We start from the raw sequence: 18,361 nt of genomic DNA, 5'->3' as shown, positions 1-18,361 counted from the left end.
GCAGAGGTTTTTCCAATAATCCTTTAGAAGTCTTCAAAATTCTTGTAGCAAAACAAACGTTTGGTTCGTCTAAGATGACATAATGCCACAAAATGAAACATTTTACTGTACATGTATATCAATAAATTAGTGACAAGTTCTCGCATACAGTAAACTTTGTGTGTGCCTGGCTATATGTACGGTTATGGCCAAGACAGAAAGGAGCCACGGAGACAAAGGCGTTCAGTTCTTCTGTTTAAGTGTAGACTGTGGCACCGACATCAACGTTATTCTGGTTTCCGACCAAGGACACTTTCCGCAAAGACATTCCATGACCATTGCTTGAGCTGATATGGGGGGCATGTCCATGAAGCATCCTAGAAGCGATTTTTGTGCTTAAAAACGACCAATAACGGGTGTTTCGCCCCCACCATGCACTATATAGGGAGTTTCCAAAAGGCCCCCGAAACATCAACGCGAACATCCCATTGTTCGACACAGTTATTCGGAGATCGCACAACAGGAAAGGCGTTCACGTTGGCGTTTCGGGGGATTAGCGAAAACTCACCAATACCTAAATAAGGCCTGCGTCTAGAGAAAAAGGACACATATTCAGCAAAGTAAAGGCTTGTTTTTTCTCACTTTATTCATATTCTAGTACATTGTTTAGTCATTGGCGTATATTTACATGTTATACTATTAACATGTGTCCCAACACGTCTCTAAGTTGGCGCTTGTCCTCGTCTTGCACTCTTGCACACCAGCGCACTTTCCACTGGCTTCATTATATTCAGTTCGGCACTTGATGCTGCATGCTATCCTCGGGTCGATGGACTCGGTCACGGCTACAACCGTTATCAACAGAATGAGGACGAGACACTTTGCCTGGAAAGAGAGTTTATGAAAATATCATCAGCGAGCGGGGAAAAACGGAGGTGAAGGAGGACGGGCGAAGAAACAGACCGCCACAAGTTAAAATGAAGCTAGATTATACTCTGCTTGCAAATGAAATTAGGCGTACAAATGTATCAAATCGTGCTTTGGGGGTCATAAAAAGAATTTGAGTAAGACAATCTGCAAGGGCTATTCTGAAAAGCGTATCGGTCAACCTAATTTAGTTAAGGGAAAATCCCGATTCCCGATCGTCTATTTTGCACATACACTTTTCTGACGTCACACCCCTATCCCGATTTTCCCGACGACATTATCCCTCCATCCCGAATCCCGATTAGCAATTTGTGCAATCTCCCAACGATCCCCCCCCCCTAGCCCCTTGTCATTCACAAACCATGGAAAAACAACACATACCTGCATTTTTAAGCTCGTTATTTTCTGCTGCCTTATGTCCTTGCGGAGTTGTCAGATTTGAGATGGTTCGACAGGGGCAGGCAAATATATGTGACTGCCTTTCAACGCAGTGATGCAACAGGAATTATTACGTAAAACTAACACACCTGTGGGAAATTGATGTCCGTGGCCCAATCTGGCGCGCACATATCACCTTTGGCGCCATAGGATATCAGTATTTGTTTGTTTTTGTGCTCCATGGCGCCATACGAAGTAATACCAAGGTTGTTACTACTAACTTCGATTGATAGCAACATATCGATTCACACCAGTGCGTGAGAAAGAAAACACCCAACATCGGTTAGAGTCTACGCTTTCTGAGATGCCACACTGATTAGATTTTTCACGAAGGGGTCAATTGAATCAGTCTGCTTCGATCGATGTTGCAAACTGACGTGTACACAGTCAATTTAGTTAAATTGTCACACTAAGGATGATTGCTTTATCGGGTTTTTCCTGTTTTTTCCCTCTTTATCGTCTGAGACAAGAGTAGAGAGAATAGTTAATTTGTCTAATGACTATCGCTATGACATACATCGTCCCAACTATACACCTATACTTGATCGGCGCCCCTTTTTGACTATTTTGAAAATCTATTTCGAAGGAAATCCAGTATTGTTTAGAGAAGCCAATATCGTTTAGAGAACGACAATTTCTATCGAAAGTGGATGCTAGGTGATTTTACTGGGTTAAAACTGATGGTTTTGGCGCACTGCTATCAGACAGTTATTCACCTTTATGGGCTTTCCCATCTGTTGTTGACGCTAATCACCCAACTTGTCTTTTAAGCCGTTTTTAATTATTCTGATCGATGGCACGGTGCCAGGCACAACTGTGTCTGTTCCGTTACTTTTTAGTCTCTTATAAGGTTTTCTCGGCCAACACGAATGTGCACTCCGAAGAGGTTTTTTTCAGGGAAGAAATAACCATTAGTGCATTCTGAAGAATCTCAAAATCATTGGGGCGTTTTTATTTCAAAATGATCCCTCTACGTTGTGCATACTTATTTTGGCCGAATTATATTTTACAAAACTCAAAAACCTTTTTTCTAAGCGTGCAAGAACACATGCCACATCAGAAATCCCAAGAGAGTTTCGCAGAATAATTTTTATTGACTCATTCTAGTGATGTAGCCGAACGAACAGAATGACACCTCTTTCAGCTCCTTACCTCCAAAAGTGAAACTCGTAAAGAGGATCTTAAAAATATGCAACATCATTTGCGGTTATTGATCCTGAAGTGAGAACTCTCGTGTCTTGATAACCGGGGGTGCAGTTTGGAATAATTATCACGCAGAAACCAGCTGATAGGCTATGAGCAAGAATCAGGGAACAAAATGCATCTTTCAAAGGCTCCCTATTACATAAGATCAGTATAGTTCTCGGCCAAGTTGCTCATCAGCGTTAGCAATAACGTTGGCGTTAAATGCTCAGGCTACGATTGTCAATAAGATAACTGAAAGAGATAATGCTTGGTTAAGCTAACGCTGGCGTTTGTCTCTTATGCCGATTAAGTAACTAAGCCATGGCACTGTTCAGTCCTGGTTTCATATTTTGTTTAAAGATTTGTGTTTACATCTACATGTTGTATGTGTACTCACAAAAAAGCCAGACTATTATAGTTATACTTAGTAAGTCAAATCCGCTACACAAATAAAGGACGAACCAACAACCCCCGCTCTGTAAACATTGTTCTCATCTGCTCATCACCAAGCGGCAGCGTAGTACCGTTGGCCCGGCAAGCCTGAGGAGGGAATGGAATGCAACCCAGCGCGGAACGAACCTTCTTGAGAGGCATACCAGGCAGCATTGTAAACAAGGACATTTACACCTTGAAAGGAATGTGCTTACAAAAAGATTACAATAGAACCTCTCTACTAAGGACACCCTCGGGACTGGCAAGTGCTGTCCTTAATAGAGAGGTGTCCTGATTAGAGAGGTCAAATTGAATGGAAACAACAATTTTAGGATCAAAACTAGTGTCCTTAATAGAGAGGCGTCCGTTAAGGGAGGTTCTACTCTACTAAACAAATCACGGATAAAGAAAATCGAAGAGAAACAGAATGCTGTTCCTTGATCTTTCTGGTATGAGGCAAAATGATATGCAGTCCAATCCTGTTCCACAACACCAGCGTATTAGCTTTTGGTGGAAAAGAATTGACGTCTCATCTGGAAGTCAAACATTGACAGCAAAGGACTAACGAACAATATGTGCATCAGCCAGATATGTCTCTTTACGCCGGAATCATAAAAATGTATATGCATACATGTACTTGGGGACGAATTACTGTGAGCAGCGGAATTGGCCGAAATATCTCTCGGGAACGTGACAGGAGAGATTGGGCGTTTTATTAAAGTTCTCATTTATAAGTCATGCATACTGACGGGATTGGATTGAATAAGCTGATTAGATATAAAAGAAGTTGGAAAAGGGATGAAAGGAATGCCATTTGTTCGAGTGCTTGTCATGTTCTCTTTCCCTTCCATTCTCAAGTACACTCCTCAGCCTCCTGTATGCCATCTATGGCTGCAGATAAGGCAATAATAAAGACCTTTGATGTTGTTTGTATCTCCCGTGATAATGCTTGTTCGGTCATTTTTCACTGAAGAGTTGTGCATGATGGGATCACATCGAATACAGTCGTGATTATAGGGCCTGGTCCAGGTTTGGTCACTGACGTCGACTTAACTTGACGTTATTTCCTTCAGCTAAGTCCATTTAACTTAACGCCAGTTAACGCTATTTTATTCGCTCGTGGCTTTTTTCTCGGCAATTTCCATCTTGTGCCACTCTACCTTTCTCTCATATCCCTGCCAGAACAGTCTTCGTTGGTGCTGTATCAATTTAGACATAGAGATAATAGAATGTCACGCAAAAATGGTATGCGCCTGACCAACAAGGCTACGGCTGATTGTCCCCTCATCTGCTCCGCACTCTCCACGATTTCAACCTAATCCATTGTAATTGGCTCGACCTTGGACGCACAGTGTGGCGATCCTCACTTCCGAAGCCTTCTTTGTCACCAGAGGCATCGCATGTGATGACGAACGAAGGATCAGCAATCCTACCCAGACTGATGAATGGAGCTTTTACCGCTGACGTGTTTCGTGTTTATTCGCTGTCGCTTTGGGCGGTAGATAATTTAAACTAATTGACTTACAATTTTCTTCTTTGACAAACATACATGCAATAGCAAGAGGGCGATGACCAAATGACATACAGACAGCTGGAAATCACAGGCTATTTCTCTTTCATAGCTGAAACTCACAGGCTTTATTTGTACCGTGCAAGTCTTACATATTTCCCTATTTGTGCAAGTCTACTTTAGGGGATAGCAAACTACTTAAAACACTGGTTGCTCGCGATGCGCACTTGATTATGGAAATGATGAGGGACCGGTGCTTCTTATTGCCTGACCAGCGACCTCGGGATTTTATCCACATAATCCACCACGCAAGAACAGCGATAAGACTCTCTTTAGACAGATGAACAATTGGGCTACCTGCTCGACAAGGATACCATGCAGCACAGTAATACTTACCATGAATAAATGATTCATGTAGTTAATATCGCTGATTTCGATGAGAACCTAAGAGTTCATAGAAAAATATTGACATTTGCGCTGAGCCTGAGTTCGACTTGCTTCTACCAGATGACGAAATGGGACTGTGACATCAAAATCACTCACATTTACCAATCTAGCAATCAACCCACCTCCTGCCTGTTCATGCCACATGCAGACCATAGATAAGTTGATGTAGACACTAAAAAAGCCCGAAGGAACCTTCGCTAGTTTCGAGTAAACTACGTAGAATTGGAACACGCTTTTAACATTTTGTACAGCCCGAGGCATGAATGGAATTGTAGAACATGGCGATTTATTCCATTGAGATAAACGGGATACAGAGACAAACTTAGTATAGTAGAAGAAAATACCATTGAGAGTAACATGCAGGTGCATATGAGCTCCAAACCTTTGGTTTTCAAAGCAATAACTCCATCGATTGATTGTCAGAGATAAAGGGCGTCCTACGAGAGTAAAAATGCATCAATATCGAATAATGCTATTTTCCTCGTTCGAATGGCGTCTTCCGATTTTTTCAGAGTCGTCTCCGTTGCTGACATATAACCGTTTTCTCGTTTGGTACGGCTTTCCGTCATTTCTTAATTCTGCCGGCACTAAGTCGCAATTTTTCACCAGATTCCAATCGACGAAATGGCTGGCATTCGTTGTTGGGAAAAATGCATTTGAAGTCTGGCAATAAACAAAGCGTGAAAGAACTATCGAACACGATGCACTGGTTACCATTCTGTGTCGATATTTGGATGATGGGTTACCTCACAAACATGGTTGTCGGACCCAGGTCGACAATGACACTAAAAGGGTTGGGCAATTGATCAAACGAAATTGTTCGTGAACCGTTATCGAGCACGCAATGATCCAATACTCTTAGTCTAGCCTAATGATATACGAGTAGAGCCAGTCATTGCAAAGCACTTTCACAGGTGGAGAAGTATCATTAGTCGGGGTCCTGCTTGAGTTATAAACAAGTGCAATCATCACCGTGTCGTATACAGCCAGAGGGTTTGTCAAAGGTATCAGGTCAGGAGACGCTGATTAGTTACTACTGAGGCGAAGCGTGTACGCCGACGGGCACAATGTCCTGTTCTTCAAGAACCCATTCAAAAATTGCATGGTCAACTGCTCTTAGTTAGCTACGCTACGATTTCTAATGTGGTCATGAAGCAAAGTTGTCGGTCTCTTGCTATGAAATTTCTCTCAGTATTCATCATGCGTAGCTGTTTAAGCAGCTGGAACTAGTTTTTCGTTCGAGTGAAACAATAAAATGACTGTTTTCTTGTATTTGTTAATAAATTTGATACGTCACCTACTTGCCGAATTCCTTCGACGAGATGTTCTCTAATTTCGTCGGGGTGATAGGTCCAGAACATGCGGAAAACCATGAACCACAATCTTTCTGTTCTGCAATTAGCACCCGCTTGTCAGCCGCTCGTATACCAGCCCTCTTTCACTGGTCTTCCTTGAGCAGAAATCAGCTATAATGGCCGCTATTGGCTTCGAATAACCTCTACACATAAAACTGGATGCCATTTAGAACTAAGCAGGAAATTAATTAAGAACTGTCCTATTTGACGAGAGTATTTCAATATACATATAGATAAGACCTGATCGTTGGAAGTTCTTCGATTTGGAACTAAGTAGCATGTAGGAACAACCTGAGGCGAAGGTTCTTGCGCCCTTTATCATCAATTAATGGTTATTGGTTCCAGTCAAGTATTCGAAGCAGAAATTGACATCAACGATGAAGGGGTTCTTTCGCTAAGAACAAATCGATGCTGATGAAGAAGAGCGTGATTAGCACTTCGATATGTTGGGGAATTAGCGAGCCAAGTACAGACCTCAATTATAGGTGTCATCCTGCCGACTGTTCCAATTTAGGCATTATCCTCTGATGAAGGAGCGGGTACAGAAGCTATTTCTGACTAGAACGGAAAGTTAAGCTCAATACTCAAAGCCGAGATAATATGGCCTGGCCTCTTTCTCTGCAATGTGATATAATAATTGTTTGAGAAGTACTTTATTCCCTTTAAATGTATACATCAAGTCAAATACTTGTATGGGATCACGACCCGACCGACAGCTATTTTCCTAAAACATGCCATCATTGTAAAAAACAACTTACGCGCGGAGACTTTTTGTCGAAGTAAATCACGAGTTTAAATGTCAGATAAAGTTCACGCCTTTCCTGTAAAACCACTTTAGTACATTAAAGTCGGTGCAGTTTGTTCCACTCCGAACCTGGCATTTCAGATGCCGTGCTTTTACATAAAGGGCCCCTGCCATGCCTGTACATAGGTGTATCCATGACCGGACAAACAATGCTGCACTCAAGTTGCTACACATGCTGCTTAAACTTAGTGCTCTCTTGTCGGATGTGTATATCCACATCCACAAGTACAAGTTTCCGAATGAACACTGTCCAGGATAAGCTTCGACAGCAAGCAGGGCCCCTCCGCAATCAAAAGTTTTTGTCGCGAGAATATCTGACCCGCTCACCTATTATGGCATGAGTTTCTACATGTACACTCCCAAACGAAGGAGGAAGTAAGATACTGCATATGCGAACAAAAACAATTGAGACGAAATATTGTCACAAGAACTCTCGGCTTGGGACCACAAAATTAGCAAACGCCCCCCCCCCCCCGTGAAAATATTCTATTGCAAAGACTCAACAGCTTCTCTGACAGTGTCCCCAAACAAAAGCAGGGAAATTTGAGGATTTTAGTACATTGTAGGTGCAGGTGCAGGTGTTTCCTGGTATACGGGCCCTGCGTCAAAAGTACACGGTATTTCAGTTAATGAATAATGTACTTTTTGAGGGTGGCCGCAGTGAAGATATTATTAGGTTTACGGTTATTACAACTCTACCACACACATAGCTATATTATATGCCACACTACTTATGAAATAATCGCTGGCGAATATTGTCACTATCCTTATTCTCACAACATTCAAACAATAATTCACGACAGGACATGTGTAGATAAGAACATACTCTTAGACCAATCATAAGACAGGCATCGTCCGCAAAGGAGAGCGGGCAGCACATCTTAGGTACATGTACATGTTGGTGGACCTTATTTAATGACTCTGCGTGAATGGTTTAAAATTGGAATGGTGTCTCGGACAGTCCCTAAAAAGATCTCAAAATTAAAGATTTGAATTAGAATCTCAAGATCTGAATTTTCCTTATTCAAATCAGGGTCTTTTTAGCCTGTAAACATTAAATATTTTGAGAAGTGAACCTCCACTGCTGTTTTGTGGGGAGGGAGGAGTTGTACATGCACCCTCTGCACCCAGAGCCTACGCTTCCGAGTCAAGAAACAGTGTCCACTTTGCCGTGCCCTTTGTACTGATTTGTTCTTCCGGAATGTGGTCATGGAATGCGAACTTCAAAATATAAGTGCCTAAAGTGGTTCTAAAGAGAGATGTCGCTGAATAAACTATAGACAGATCATTTCTGATTCTGCTGGCAAAAGGTATGTATGAAGCAAAAATTCCTGTCTTTCGCCTTGTCTCTGTTTGTTTAGAACATTTAGGCTGCCCAGACGCAGTTCGAAAGATTCTCGCTATTCTTTAACAGTAACAACTTCTAACCCTCATCCATTACAGAGGTAGCATAGATCGACCCACATGAAAGCTATTTTATGGGGGTGGGGGGCACTTTTAACAGAATTTGTCCTAGTAATCCTTTGATAAGATAGTAGAACAATGGAAAATTAGGCCTAGGGGCGAGCGGGCTTTGTTAAAGAACAATGAACCGTGTATTGGTTTAGGCCTGTCTTCATTTGATTGCTTAAGGGGCAAAAACGTAAGGCAGTCTGATGAGCTCGTTTGAGGGACTTGGCGGTCTCGGAACCTTCTGGGTGAAGATTAATTTGTATTGTAAATTGCGCTACAGTATACATGTAAGAATAATTTCTATAATTGTACTTCATGATTGTATTTGTTCTTTTAACAGGAATATTTATCAAATCATCATCTACGTACGGTCGTCTGACACCATGAATCGTGTACTGATCATCCTATTGGTTGTTGCCCTAGTTGGCATGCAAATGGGCGCTGATGGTGAGTAAGAATTAGTTTTGTGAAAAAATCCAGCCAGTTTACAGCAAGGCCTGCATGTTTCCACCAAAACCGCTGCGACCGACGGAGCGATCATCGCGACGATTTTGTCGATTTAGGTCTCATTAGGGATTTTTTTTTTTATTCATGCGCGGCCAACCCTTCCTAAAATCATTGATTTCTCGGTCCTTACAGTATGTCAGCGTTGATTCAGCAGTTGTTTGGCAAAGACATGTTTTTTTGGAGTTTCTGAAACCTAGAGCGCTACTCAATAGGCGACTAACAAGAAACTACGCATTTATACTGTTGTTGCCGACGTATGTGTACACTGAACTTGGGATGTGCGTCGGTCCCGTGTTGAAATGCCGTCCAGTGCCAGTTGGTGCGTTTTTCGCTGATTTGTGCAAAATTCAACATATCTCAAAAGTTCAATGGTTGACCCTCGATTTTTTTTTGATTTTTGTGTAGCGTAAGCAACTGTCTTTCATGGGAGAATTGTCTCTGTAAGAATTATTCAGGAAGAAATGTATAATATTTGGGTTTTTTCGTGATTGTCCGGCCCAATTGGCAATATTGCCATTTGGGATGGTGAACAGAGCTAGGAGCAAATGCGACGCTTATGATTTATTTAAAGAAATAAAATGCCCGATTTAACATCCTGCAGAATCAGGGGAATCGGGCGTTTCCAGTGATATACGACACAAATGGGTTGTCCTCATGCATTCACTTTGGAAACGCATTTTAAAATAGATGTTACGTCCTGTTAATGGGGCACGTCATCATCGCGTACATTTGGGAAAAACTCCCTAACGAGACCTTACAGTTCCCACCGAATACGGGAAATCTCGCGAGTAATCGCAACGAGACATCCGAAGTGTTTTTGCAAATGGCTGACATGCAAGAAACAGACGTTGAATTAGATGAGATTTTGGCCTTGTATCTTTATACCAGGACAGGAAATCGAAAGAGGCAGCATGGAAATGGGTTCATGATATATTCCAGAAGAGAAAGAAATACGGGGAGTATCATCAGCTTGTGAGAGAACTTTATTCGTACGAAGACAAGTTTCAGCAGTATTTCCGTATGAGTACACAAACTATTATTAGGCGGTATAACGAACATTCTGATTGGTACCCGTGCGGGTAATCGCATTAAAATCAGTCTGAAAGTGATTTCCAGCGATGATCGGAGCGGCTGACGCAATTTGACTGAATCACACTGTACTGGCGTAAACTGTTATTGGGTAATCCATGAAGATGATCCTCTGCGACCGTCGCAACGACAAGCGTATCGCAAATCGCTGCGATAACCGCGTTCGGTGGAAACAGCCCTTTATCGGTCGCATCGGTAACGACGCTGAACCAACGAAGGCTTTTGCTCGTGGTGCTGCATGCGCTGTGCGATTCATGCAAAATCGCACCGTCCAGTGAAAACATACACGGAAAGTTTTGAATTAAAAACCTTTCAAGCGCCAAGCTGAGAACTCTTTCTCGATCGTAGCCGCGCCTCATTTGTTTGCGGCAATTACAGTAGTCTCACGGAGTGGTGTTAGAATCAGTCGGCCGACCATGGCTTAGCCACTGAAACTTTTTTTAACAAATTTTCAAATGCCGAAAGTGTTGCATTGCCATCCTTCGCAAAGCTTCGGGGCAGAATGCATCCCGGCGCGATGACACTCACTCTACGTGGCGGGCAATGTTAATAAAAGTCAAAAGGCAATATCACTTTCGAGCTTGCAACATCATTTCTTATTGACCATCACGTCACTTTGTTTTAGCCAATGATATTTTACAATACAGTGTGGTCGTATAAATTTGTCATTTAGAAATAATTTTGGACCTTTACATGACATTGACAGATTACTTTATATGTATTCATTATTATCTGGTTATTTTTTTCAGGCGCTGTCACTGCTACCAGTTCAGAGGCAATGCAAAAACGTGGCGGGCTGTTTTCACACATTAAAAGTGGCGCAAAGAAGTTTGGTAGCTTTGTAAAGAATACCGGAAAGAAAGTCCTTGGTGCAATAAAGGATGTATTCCATTAGACGAAGAATGAGACCGAGTTCGCATGCCAAAACAGAAAAAGATCAGCAACCACTCTTTCGGGGATAGTGGCATCTTGGAGTGAAATAAAGTTAATTATAAAAGATGCATTGTTAGTGTGTTGTCCATTAAGGGTTAGATACCAAACTAGGCTCAATACGTGTATTTGTCACTTGCCGGTTGAGGCCAGTCGACCACCCTGAACGATCTTCCGTGGGGTCGATGTTATCAAGATTTATCCTTTGATAAGTCTGCAGAACGATATAAATTTAGCCCAAGGTGCGAGCGGGCTTTATTGTACTAAGAAAACAATGGACGGTGTATTTGGCAAAGTCTGAATTCGTTCAACTTTGAGGTAAAACGGGCAAGACAACGTGATGCTTATGGTTTTCAAATACTTGAACACTTGATGAGCTCTTTGATATTTTTGTAGACCGAAGCGCCCCGCAAACAAGCGATTTAAATCGCTGCGACCATCGATCATGATCGCAAGCAACAAAAACCACTGGTGTGCGTTGGTCATCGCTGGTGCTCACTGAAGGATCGGCGATCGAAGCCATCTTCGATCAATATGACCCAGCGATTAATACCGGCTATACCCGCATAATTCATGAGATATATTTTTGTCGGGTCGATTATAATCGCAGACTGCAGCAACGAAATCAGCTAGTTTGTGCGGCCTGCTATAGGCGCGGGTACCAATGACAGCCTTTGACACGTGGCATATTGCTTATTGCGGGAATTGAATGAAGGAGCACTGGACATCTAATAGAAATTGTTCAGCATTGGGAAGCTTACTCAACCAAAGGATACATCCGTCTTTTTCAGCGAAATTGAACAATCAAGAATATTATACTCATTAGAGCAAAATGTTTACACTGAAATTTACACTGATACCGCTGAAAGCGTGACAAGGAAGCGGTAATAAATTCAGCTTACTCGATTATATTATTTCAAAAATCTTTACAGATAATTTATTTTTATATTAAGGTATAAGGCTTCTTTATCTGTATACACCCTGAGATGATTTCACAATTTTACAATTATTTGGTCGGCAACAAATGGTTTTGGTCATGTTAGTGCATTTGACAGCTTTTCAACATCAACCTCTACATCTAGGGTCTACTTGATTAGCAATTCAAAGTGGCTGCACCATAGACCCTGGACACTCCCCTATGTCATATGCCGCGTCACCGCCATAATCTAGGGGTGTCGTAGTATGTTTGACCTATGACCCGTCTATTCGGGCACTACGTGTCAGCACGATTAGTAGTTCGGATAGATGTTCGCGGAGTAATTCACAATGGTCGAATAGGAGCTTTTACCGGTGTATCTGATTATGTTAATTCGTTCAATTGTGAAAAATAAAAAGGTTGCGTGTGTAGACCTATGCCCTATTAGTGAATCTGAGATGATAGATAAGTGTTACGCAAATTCTGCAAAATCATTTGGCTGGAAATTCGTTCTATCTATAGAATCAAAATTTGTGAAACCATGGTCGACTTTGATTTGATGACATCTTTGAAGTTGCGGCTGAACCGATGCCAACCACTTCGAAACTCCGAAATTGCCACGATGCGCTTGCGTTACCAAAACTGCTGCAAAATAGCGTACGGGAATCTCTTTAGGGTCAACAGCGAAAAGTAAACTAAACTGGTCAGAATAACATTGTCATGGTATAACGTAAACAAATTGGATCGACAAGAGAAAGAATCAAAATGCGGAAAAAAATACGTTGCGATCTTGGCAACCGAAGAAAATGGCTGGAGGCCGTACGATCGTCTGTCGAATGTTCCAAAGTATATATTGCTGACCTGAGAAGAGGCCAAGTGGAAACTTATTTGCAAAGAAATAAAACCGTCCTCGTACGCTAAACTCGTACACCCAATGTCAAACAAAATGCGGAAAAACAGTGTACATTATTTATTTGTAGCCAGTTCTGTTTATTCACTTTATGTTGCAAGTTTGCTGAAGCCATGTACAAGTAGCTAAAGTCATGATAGTAAGAACTATGTCAGTTGTGTAGTTGATCAGTTTCTTCTTCTACGGCTTCAGGCTTTGATATTCCGACTTTCACAACCATATCAAAGGAAAAAAATGCACTCTGACAAATTGCTTTTCTTTTCCATTTGCTTGACTGAGGTAATTTCGTAAAGACCAGTTACTTGAAAGAACCTTTGCTGAATAACGATGATAATAACAGAACGTATATCTTACATTATATCCATGAACAATGTACTATTCCTCAAATACATGTACATGTATATGGTGCAATCGGGAAACATGTCGTGGTCTGTGATGCACTTCTGCAATTTGATACGAGTTACTCGCTATTCCTATATCGGAAGGGCTTAGTTAAGATATCTGGTATGGCCAAAAACACATTACTGCAAAAGAAAAGCTTTCCAATGAGAGCCAGAAGTATCAAGGTAGCAGGAAGGGGTGTGCCTTTGTGGTTTCTGAGTATGAAGTTTCCGAATGAACACTATCCAGGATAACCTTCGACAGCAAGCAGGACCCCTCCGCAATCAAAATTTTTCTCGCGAGAATATCTAACCCGCTCACCCATTATGGCATGAGCTTCTACATGTACACTCCCAAACGAAGAAGGAAGTAAGATACTGCATATGTGAACAAAAACAATTGAGACGAAATATTGTCACAAGAACTCTCGGCTTGGGACCACGAAATTAGCAAACGCCCCCCCCCCCCCGTGAAAATATTCTATTGCAAAGACATAACCGCTTCTCTGACAGTGTCCCCAAACAAAAGCAGGGAATGATTTTAGTACATTGTAGGTGCAGGTGCAGGTGTTTCCCGGTATACGGGCCCTGCGTCAAAAGCACACGGTATTTCAGTTGATGAATAATGTACTTTTTGAGGGTGGCCGCAGTGAAGATATTATTAGGTTTACGGTTATTACAACTCTACCACACTCATAGCTATATCATATGCCACACTACTTATGAAATAATCGCTGGCGAATATTGTCGCTATCCTTATTTTGACAACATTCAAACAATTATTCACGACAGGACATGTGTTGATAAGAACATACTCTTAGACCAATCATAAGACAGGCATCGTCCCCAAGGGGGGGGGGGGAGCAGCACATCTTAGGTACATGTACATGTTGGTGGACCTTATTTAATGACTCTGCGTGAATGGTTTAAAATTGGAATGGGGTCTCGGACAGTCCCTAAAAAAACCTCAAAATTAAAGATTTGAATTAGAATCTCAAGATTTGAATTTTCCTTATTCAAATCAGGGTCTTTCTAGCCTGTAAAAATTAAATATTTTGAGAAGTGAACCTCCACTGCTGTTTTGTGGGGAGGGAGGAGTTGTACATGCACAATCTGCACCCAGAGCCTACGCCACCGAGTCAAGAAACAGTGTCCACTTTGCCGTGCCCTTTGTACTGATTTGTTCTTCTGGAATGTCGTCATGGAATGCGAACATCAAAATATAAGTGCCTAAAGTGGTTCTAAAGAGAGATGTCGCTGAATAAACTATAGACAGATCATTTCTGATTCTGCTGGCAAAAGGTATGTATGAAGCAAAAGTTCCTGTCTTTCGCCTTGTCTCTGTTTGTTTAGAACATTTAGGCTGCCCAGACGCAGTTGGAAAGATTCTCGCTATTCTTTAACAGTAACAACTTCTAACACTCATCCATTACAGAAGTAGCATAGATCGACCCACATGAAAGCTATTTTATGGGGGTGGGGGGCACTTTTAACAGAATTTGTCCTAGTAATCCTTTGATAAGATAGTAGAACAATGGAAAATTAGGCCTAGGGGCGAGCGGGCTTTGTTAAAGAACAATGAACCGTGTATTGGTTTAGGTCTGTCTTCATTTGATTGCTTAAGGGGCAAAAACGGAAGGCAGTCTGATAAGCTCGTTTGAGGGACTTGGCGGTCTCGGAACCTTCTGGGTGAAGATTAATTCGTATTGTAAATTGCGCTACAGTATACATGTTAAGTATAATTTCTATAATTCTACTTCATGATTGTATTTGTTCTTTTAACAGGAATATTTATCAAATCATCATCTACGTACGGTCGTCTGACACCATGAATCGTGTACTGATCATCCTATTGGTTGTTGCCCTAGTTGGCATGCAAATGGGCGCAGATGGTGAGTAAGAATTAGTTTTGTAAAAAAATCCAGCCAGTTTACAGCAAGGCCTGTTTCCACCAAAACCGCTGCGACCGACGGAGCGATCATCGCGACGATTTTGTCGATTTACAGTTCCCACCGAATAGGGGAAATCTCGCGAGTAATCGCAACGAGACATCCGAAGTGTTTTTGCAAATGGCTGACATGCAAGAAACAGACGTTGAATTAGATGAGATTTTGGCCTTGTATCTTTATACCAGGACAGGAAATCGAAAGAGGCAGCATAGAATATGGGTTCATGATATATTCCAGAAGAGAAAGAAATATGGGGAGTATCATCAGCTTGTGAGAGAACTTTATTCGTACGAAGACAAGTTTCACCAGTATTTCCGTATGAGTTCACAAACTATTATTAGGCGGTATAACGAACATTCTGATTGGTACCCGTGCGGGTAATCGCATTAAAATCAGTCTGAAAGTGATTTCCAGCGATGATCGGAGCGGCTGACGCAATTTGACTGAATCGCACTGTAGGCCCTACTGGTGGAAACTGTTATTGGGTAATCCATGAAAATGATCCTCTGCGACCGTCGCAACGACAAACGGATCGCAAACCGCTGCGATAACCGCGTTCGGTAGAAACAGCCCTTTATCGGTCGCATCGGTACCCACGCTGAACCAACAAAGGCTTTTGCTCATGGTGCCGCATGCGCTGTGCGATTCATGCAAAATCGCATCGTCCAGTGAAAACATACACGGAAAGTTTTGAATTAAAAACCTTTCAAGCGCCAAGCTGATAACTCTTTCTCCATCGTAGCCGCGCCTCATTTGTTTGCGGCAATTACAGTAGTCTCACGGAGCGGTGTTGATCAGTCGGCCGACCATGGCTTAGCCACTGAAACTTTACGTGGGACCAATTTTTTAACAAATTTTCAAATGCCGAAAGTGTTGCATTGCCATCCTTTGCAAAGCTTCGGGGCAGAATGCATCCCGGCGCGATGACATTCACTCTAATACGTGGCGGGCAATGTTAATAAAAGTCAAAAGGCAATATCACTTTCGAGCTTGCAACATCATTTCTTATTGACCATTACGTCACTTTGTTTTAGCCAATGATTATTTGACAATACAGTGTGGTCGTATAAATTTGTCATTTAGAAATAATTTTGGACCTTTACATGACATTGACAGATTACTTTATATGTATTCATTATTATCTGGTTATTTCTTTCAGGCGCTGTCACTGCTACCAGTTCAGAGGCAATGCAAAAACGTGGAGGGGTGTTTTCACACATTAAAAGTGGCGCAAAGAAGTTTGGTAACTTTGTAAAGAATACCGGAAAGAAAGTCCTTGGTAAAATAAAGGATGTATTCAATTAGACGAAGAAAGAAACCGAGTTCGCATGCCAAAACAGAAAGAGATCATTGACCACTCTTTCGGGGATAGTGGCATCTTGGAGTGAAATAAAGTTAATTATCAAAGATGCATTGTTATTGTGTTGTCCATTAAGGGTTAGATACCAAACTAGGCTCAATACGTGTATTTGTCACTTGCCGGTTGAGGCCAGTCGACCACCCTGAGCGATCTTCCGTGGGGTCGATGTTATCAAGATTTATCCTTTGATAAGTCTGCAGAACGATATAAATTTAGCCCAAGTTTCGAGCGGGCTTTGTTATACTAAGACAACAATGGACGGTGTATTTGGCAAAGTCTGAATTCGTTCAACTTTGAGGTAAAACGGGCAAGACACGTGATTCCTATGGTTTTCAAATACTTGAACACTTGATGAGCTCTTTGATATTTTTGTAGACCGAAGCGCCCCGCAAACAAGCGATTTAAATCGCTGCGACCATCGAACATGATCGCAAGCAACAAAAACCGCTGGTGTGCGTTGGTCATCGCAGGTGCTCACTGCAAGGATCGGCGATCGAAACCATCTTCGATCAATATGACCCAGCGATTAATACCGGTTATACCCGCATAATTCATGAGATATATTTTTGTCGGGTCGATTATAATCGCAGACTGCAGCAACGAAATCTGCTCGTTTGTGCGGCCTGCTATAGGCGCGGGTACCAATGACAGCCTTTGACACGCGGCATATTGCTTATTGCGGGAATTGAATGAAGGAGCACTGGACGTCTAATAGAAATTGTTCAGCATTGGGAAGCTTACTCAACCAAGGTCTACAGTCGTCTTTTTCAGCGAAATTGAACAATCAAGAATATTATACTCATTAGAGCAAAATGTTTACACTTAAATTTACACTGATACCGCTGAAAGCGTGACAAGGAAGCGGTAATAAATTCAGCTTACTCGATTACATTATTTTAAAAATCTTTACAGATAATTTGTTTTTATATTTAGGTATAAGGCTTCTTTATCTGTATACACCCTGAGATGATTTCACAATTTTACAATTATTTGGTCGGCTACAAATGGTTTTGGTCATGTTTGTGCATTTAACAGCTTTTCAACATCAACCTTTACATCTAGGGTCTACTTGATTAGCAATTCAAAATGGCTGCACCATAGACCCTGGACACTCCCCTATGTCACATGCCGCGTCACCGCCAGAATCTAGGGGTGTCGTAGTATGTTTGACCTATGACCCGTCTATTCGGGCACTACGTGTCAGCAAGATTAGTAGTTCGGATAGATGTTCGCGGAGTAATTCACAAAGGTCGAATATGGTACCACGACTAGGCTGACAAAAGAGGAGCTTTTACCGGTGTATCTGATTTAGTTAATTCGTTCAATTGTGAAAAATAAAAAGGTTGCGTGTGTAGACCTATGCCCTATTAGTGAATCTGAGATGATAGATAAGTTTTACGCAAATTCTGCAAAATCATTTGGCTGGAAATTCGTTCTATCTAGAATCAAAATTTGTGAAACCATGGTCGACTTTGATTTGATGACATCTTTGAAGTTGCGGTTGAACCGATGCCAACCACTTCGCCGGAAACTCCGAAATTGCCACGATGCGCTTGCGTTACCAAAACTGCTGCAAAATAGCGTACGGGAATCTCTTTAGGGTCAACAGTGAAAAGTAAACTAAACTGGTCAGAATAACATTGTCATGGTATAACGTAAACAAATTGGATCGACAAGAGAAAGAATCAAAATGCGGAAAAAAATACGTTGCGATCTTGGCAACCGAAGAAAATGGCTGGAGGCCGTACGACCGTCTGTCGAATGTTCCAAAGTATATATTGCTGACCTGA

General features: G+C 41.8%; 2 long non-coding RNA genes across 3 annotated transcripts; both read left to right on the top strand.

Moving 5' to 3' along the window:
• The first annotated feature begins 8,336 nt into the window (after positions 1–8,336).
• On the top strand, positions 8,337–10,965 carry LOC135482942 (uncharacterized). Its single transcript, XR_010446284.1, has 3 exons — positions 8,337–8,388; positions 8,871–8,977; positions 10,876–10,965. It is a non-coding gene; the product is annotated as an uncharacterized LOC135482942 (long non-coding RNA).
• A 3,547-nt stretch (positions 10,966–14,512) lies between these two features.
• Positions 14,513–16,612, top strand: LOC135498814 (uncharacterized). Of its 2 annotated transcripts, none has more exons than XR_010449144.1 (3): positions 14,513–14,564; positions 15,048–15,154; positions 16,371–16,612. It is a non-coding gene; the product is annotated as an uncharacterized LOC135498814 (long non-coding RNA). The 2 variants fall into 2 exon arrangements; XR_010449145.1 differs by lacking the exon at positions 14,513–14,564 and adding an exon at positions 14,590–14,667.
• Positions 16,613–18,361: the final 1,749 nt, after the last annotated feature.

Source organism: Lineus longissimus, chromosome 1 (assembly GCF_910592395.1).
Source record: "Lineus longissimus chromosome 1, tnLinLong1.2, whole genome shotgun sequence".
Taxonomy (NCBI): Eukaryota; Metazoa; Nemertea; class Pilidiophora; order Heteronemertea; family Lineidae; genus Lineus; species Lineus longissimus.
Note: the sequence above shows the minus strand (reverse complement) of the source record. Positions and strands in the feature narration are given on the sequence as shown.